This window comes from Lethenteron reissneri, chromosome 58 (assembly GCF_015708825.2).
Source record: "Lethenteron reissneri isolate LAM-NWPU_2019-01 chromosome 58, ASM1570882v1, whole genome shotgun sequence".
Classification (NCBI taxonomy): Eukaryota; Metazoa; Chordata; class Hyperoartia; order Petromyzontiformes; family Petromyzontidae; genus Lethenteron; species Lethenteron reissneri.
The window spans coordinates 490,008-496,040 of record NC_083836.1 but is presented as its reverse complement, the minus strand read 5'-3'; positions in this window follow the sequence as shown (position 1 = coordinate 496,040).

Genomic DNA, 6,033 nt, shown 5'->3' with positions numbered 1-6,033 from the left:
CCTACACAGTCACACAACAAAGACAAAGGAACCCCACACCCAAAGTCACACACACAACTACAACAAAGATCCCCGTGTAGCGGCAACACACTGTTCTAGCAAGTGCTGTTAGCGAGCACCTATGAAGGCCGCCACAGCACATGAGGGGTGGGTGGCTAACACCACGCCCGGCCGCCTTTGTCTCCCCAGTGGCGACGTTTACACACCGCACCAGGTACTCATTTGAGGCTCGGTCGACCTAGGGGAGACCCAGGACCGGTTCAGATAATCGTCACTGGTGTTGGCCGTGAGCGGGAATCGAACTCGGGTCGCCGGGCCCGTAGCAAAGCGCGCTAACCGCTAACGCTGCCCTATGTGGGTGTACACACGTACATACACACATACATACACATATAATACATACACACATACATACATACACATATATGTACATACACACGTATATACATATACGTACACACAAATACATATATACACATATACATACACACATATATACACATGCACACATATATACATACACATATATACACATATACATACACACATATATACCGCTGATCCGGACTCAACCCCCGACCGGCTGCCGAGATCTGACGACGTCGGTGTTCACGGTGAAGGGCTGCGGCCGTGGGGAGCTCGTCTCTTGAACTTCTATCGCACCGTACGTAGCCAACCGTGCCGGAAGGACTGCGGTACTAAAACATTAAAATCAGCTGACAAGTTTACACGGCCGCTTTAAAACGCAGTCGCCTCTCCCCTGCATTTCAAATGGCAAAGCGTGAAATTATTTTTCAAGAAATTGCAGTGGCATCTGAAAGGTTACCAAGTACGCGATGTCGAGATTGCGACAGGGGGCAACACCTCGGCTCGGATCACGCGATCAAATGCAGCGTTAGGAAAGGAGATTTTTTTTATCATTTTGTTTTATAACTGAAACGTCGTCACGAGAGGGTGGCCGTGCCAGGCCCTCGTTACACAGAGACACACGGACAGACAGACACGCGGACAGTCGTAAAGACACAGAGACACACGGACAGTCGTAAAGACACAGAGACACACGGACAGACAGACACGCGGCAGAGGGTACGGAGAGACGGACGAGCACGCACTGTGGCGTCTACTGTTTGTATGTCTACATGGACATGGGTGTTCATCTCCTGTATGAACTCTCATTGATTAAGCCCGACAACCTGAGTTCGACTGTCGGCTCACATCAGTAAATATCCAAACCGGTCGGCCCCGGGACCACATTTCACCAATCCGCACTTGACCAGCGTGGTGAAGTATGGTTAAACGGCCATCACTCTCGGCACGGCACGAGGGAGACCATCCAGTAGTGGATTGACACAAAGAACTGTTAAATATGTCCCCATATGTCCTGGAGACGAATCAAGACGGGCACGACAAACAGGAATATGTCGCGTCGCCGTGGGAGGTGGCGACGGCTCGGAGAGGCCTTCATCCAGCAGAGGATCGATCAAGGCTGCCGATGATGGTCATATGGATTATGGATCACAGGCAGTGTCCATGACAACGCAGTTGTTTTTTGCTCCACGTGGAGAGCGGTGGGCCCAGTGGTTAGCGCACTGCGCGCCACGAACCCCGAGGAACCGGCTTTGATTCCCGCTCACGGCCAACGCCAGTGACGCAATATCTGAACCGTTCCTGGGCATCCTCTGTGTCTGTTCTACATCAGATTAAGTACCTGGCGCGGTGTATAAACATCAGCACTGGGGAGACAAAGGCGGCCGGGTGTGGTGTTGGCCACCCACTTCCTCGTGCGCCGTGCCGGCTGTAATGGGTGCAACATGTTGAAGGGCATCTTTATCTCTGTATTATATATCGCCATGTACATCTTAAACATAACATGAGGGCACCACGGTGGGGAGATGTTGACGACCTCGCCTGTTATACAGGAGGTCGTGGGTTCGATGCCGCTTGCCTTTCTCCCCGTGGTGGCGTGGATTTTTCTCCGGGTCCTCCGGTTTTTCCCTCCACATTTAGAATCAACATCACGCGTTTAGAGTATTTGGCTACTGCTATACATTTCCTCGTGATAAGCCCCCTTCGTTGCGCTATCATTTGTGATAGCCAGGTCGCTTCTGAAAAAGAACGATATAGCTCAGTGAGCCTGACCTGGTAAAATATAGAACTTAGTTTAGTTCATATGCAGCCCTTTTTAAAATAAATTCCACTGCTGGAGCCCCCCCCCCCTCCTCCCACACACTTGGACAGTGCGGGCTGTACATGCACTGAACACGCGTGTAGTACCCCAACGCACATGCGTATGCACATGTAGTTGTACGTGCATCCGTACGTGCGGCTGTGTGTGTGTATCTGCGCGTGTGAAAACCGGTCCTGGGCCTTCCCTAACTCGACCCGACCTCCAATGAGCATGCCTTGGGGCACGTGGAGACATCAACAGCGGGGAGACAAAGGCGGACGGGCGTGGGGTGCTTGCCACCCACCCCCTGTCGTTTTCCGTGGCGGCCTTCACATAGGTGCGACTCGCTAACAGCACTTGCCCATGCCGTCTTCTGAAGGCTATACGGGGGACCTTTGTCTGGCTGTGTGAACACACAATGATCGGAATGTGCGTGATTCCACTCCGGGCTCAGAGCGAAGTCCACGCCGGTTCTTCGAGGCAGCCGTTCGGAATGCGGGGGCTGGCCGTGTACACATGGCAGGAGGGGTCGGGGTGGTGATGGGGGTGGTGATGGCTTGGGCTGTCGGCCGAGGCACGCACTGGGCTGGGGGTAGAGGGTTGGGGTCGCTGTGTGCGGATCGTGTGCGCGGTAAATGAGTAACCAGGTGATTGGCCTGGCAGCCACGGAATGGGCACGTACGCCGGGGAGACGGAGCGATGGATGGAGTCGAACTCTTTATTGCGTTATGGCCCACGATGAATAAGCGGGTGGCCACGTCAAGCGAATGGAATTTCTTACAGAGGTCTCTCCGCTTTACACGGCGTGCGTGATTATTATTAATACTCTCCGCGACTGCTGCAGACCCGCTCAGGACGCTCAGAAATCGCGCGTCAAGTGATCCCCGGAGTGGCCGCACCACGCCCGAGCGCCTTTGTCTCCCCGGCGCTGATGTCCACACCCCGCACGGAAGGCACTCACCCCATTCATCGTTAAAACCGAGTCCACCTGGAAAGCCAAGATCGCCATTCAGAGGATCGCCACTGACGTTAGCCGTGAGCCAACAATCGGGTTCGATTCCTGGCACTCGATGCCTCTTATCAACACACTCGTCGTACACGGACACGCACATTGGCCGCATGGGAGAAATGCTGTTAGCGAGCACATGTTACGTCTGGCACGGTACACGAGATCACCAAAGGAAGAGTTTGATGCGGACGAGGCGATCGAAGGCGGCGATGCGCAGGGCGAGGGGGGCGAGGAAGCGATGTCGGGCCGTTGGTGGGCCGAGGGTCACAATGTATGAGGTAGAAAGAAGCCTTCACCGGTTAGAGATGGTCGTGGATACTGTTGTTTATTGTGACGGGTGGAAAGGACGCCAACACTTGAGTCTCAGAAAGTGTTGATGGCTGGCTACGTACGGTGCGAAAGAAGTTCAACATCACACACCGACGACAACATCGGCTCGCCTTCGTCTGGGTGGCCGCGTTGCAAGGATGGAGGCGGGGACCCGCCCCCCCACCACGCCGGGCCTCGCAGCCTCGATCTTCGCAGGCAGCAAAGAGTCGATCGAAAAACTCGTTTTGTTTTGGTTTAACACGCGGCAGGCGTTCGCGACCAATACCATCCATAATAGAGGTTGTTTTGGGTTAGATCGTGTAAATATATAAATGTGTCGTTAAACCCGCCACCACCCGACACAGCCAACTAGTAAGGGTTGTCACGTAAACAGAAAGTGGCCAATTCGTCACGAGTACAGCACACCGGTGTGTGTTGGAGAGCCAAGCCACAACATTTATATTCTGAGTACGACGTTTCGCCAGTAATTACAACTAGCTTCATCAGGCGACAGGAAGGGGGCTCCTGGGGGTACAGGAGGAGGCTCCTGGGGGTACAGGAGGGGGCTGTTGGGAGTACAGGAGGGGGCTGCTGGGGGTACAGGAGGGGGCTACTGGGGGTATAGGTGGGGGCTGCTGGGGGTACAGGAGGGGGCTGCTGGGGGTACAGGAGGGGGCTGCTGGGGGTACAGGAGGGGGCTGTTGGGGGTACAGGAGGGGGCTGTTGGGGGTACAGGAGGGGGCTGCTGGGGGTACAGGAGGGGGCTGCTGGGGGTACAGGAGGGGGCTGCTGGGGGTACAGGAGGGGGCTACTGGGGGTATAGGTGGGGGCTGCTGGGGGTACAGGAGGGGGCTGCTGGGGGTACAGGAGGGGGCTGTTGGGGGTACAGGAGGGGGCTGCTGGGGGTACAGGAGGGGGCTGCTGGGGGTACAGGAGGGGGTTGCTGGGGGTACAGGAGGGGGCTGCTGGGGGTACAGGAGGGGGGCTGCTGGGGGTACAGGAGGGGGCTGCTGGGGGTACAGGAGGGGGCTGTTGGGGGTACAGGAGGGGGCTGCTGGGGGTACAGGAGGGGGCTGCTGGGGGTACAGGAGGGGGCTGCTGGGGGTACAGGAGGGGGCTGCTGGGGGTACAGGAGGGGGCTGCTGGGGGTACAGGAGGGGGCTGCTGGGGGGTACAGGTGGGGGCTGCTGGGGGTACAGGAGGGGCTGCTGGGGGTACAGGAGGGGGCTGCTGGGGTACAGGAGGGGGCTGCTGGGGGTACAGGAGGGGGCTGCTGGGGGTACAGGAGGGGGCTGCTGGGGGTACAGGTGGGGGCTGCTGGGGGTACAGGAGGGGGCTGCTGGGGGTACAGGAGGGGGCTGCTAGGGGTACAGGAGGGAGCTGCTGGGGGTACAGAAGGGGGCTGCTGGGGGTACAGGAGGGGGCTGCTGGGGGTACAGGAGGGAGCTGCTGGGGGTACAGGAGGGGGCTGCTGGGGGTACAGGAGGGGGCTGCTGGGGGTACAGGAGGGGGCTGCTGGGGGTACAGGAGGGGGCTGCTGGGGGTACAGGAGGGGGCTGCTAGGGGTACAGGAGGGAGCTGCTGGGGGTACAGAAGGGGGCTGCTGGGGGTACAGGAGGGGGCTGCTGGGGGTACAGGAGGGAGCTGCTGGGGGTACAGAAGGGGGCTGCTGGGGGTACAGGAGGGGGCTGCTGGGGGTACAGGAGGGGGCTGCTGGGGGTACAGGAGGGGGCTGCTGGGGGTACAGGAGGGGGCTGCTGGGGGTACAGGACTTCACGCGCGAGGCTTCCGCGTGCCCGAGTGGCTTTCAATGCCGAACGTCTCCCACGGTCTCTCACAACAACAACAAACCAGGCGAGACGCTTCCTGCTCCCCATATCCGTCCGACCACTGATGTCGGTCGTGAGCGGGAATCGATTTCGGATCGCGGGGTCCGCAGGGCAGTGCGCTAACCGCTGCACCACCGCTCTTTAACGCACGAACGCACACACAAAGGCAAAGGTCCCGCGTGCAGCATGATGCGAGCTGTTGGGGCAAGTGGCGTGAACGAATACCTACGAAGAGCGGCACGGCGCACGATGTGACCAACACCACGTCCGGCCGCCTTTGTCTCCCCAGTGCTGATGGCTAACAGACCGCGCCAGGTACGCGCCCCAGTCTCACGCCCCAGTCTCACCCCCCAGTCTCATCCCCCAGTCTCACGCCCAGTCTCACGCCCCAGTCTCACCCCCCCAGTCTCACCCCCCAGTCTCACGCCCCAGTCTCACGTCTCACGCCTCAGTCTCACGCCCAGTCTCACCCCCCAGTCTCACCCCCCAGTCTCACGCCCCAGTCTCACGTCCAGTCTCACCCCCCAGTCTCACGCCCAGTCTCACCCCCCAGTCTCACGTCCAGTCTCACGTCTCACGCCCCAGTCTCACGCCCAGTCTCACGTCTCACGCCCAGTCTCACCCACCAGTCTCACGCCTCAGTCTCACGCCTCAGTCTCACCCCCCAGTCTCACCCCCCAGTCTCACCCCCCAGTCTCACCCCCCAGTCTCACCCCCCA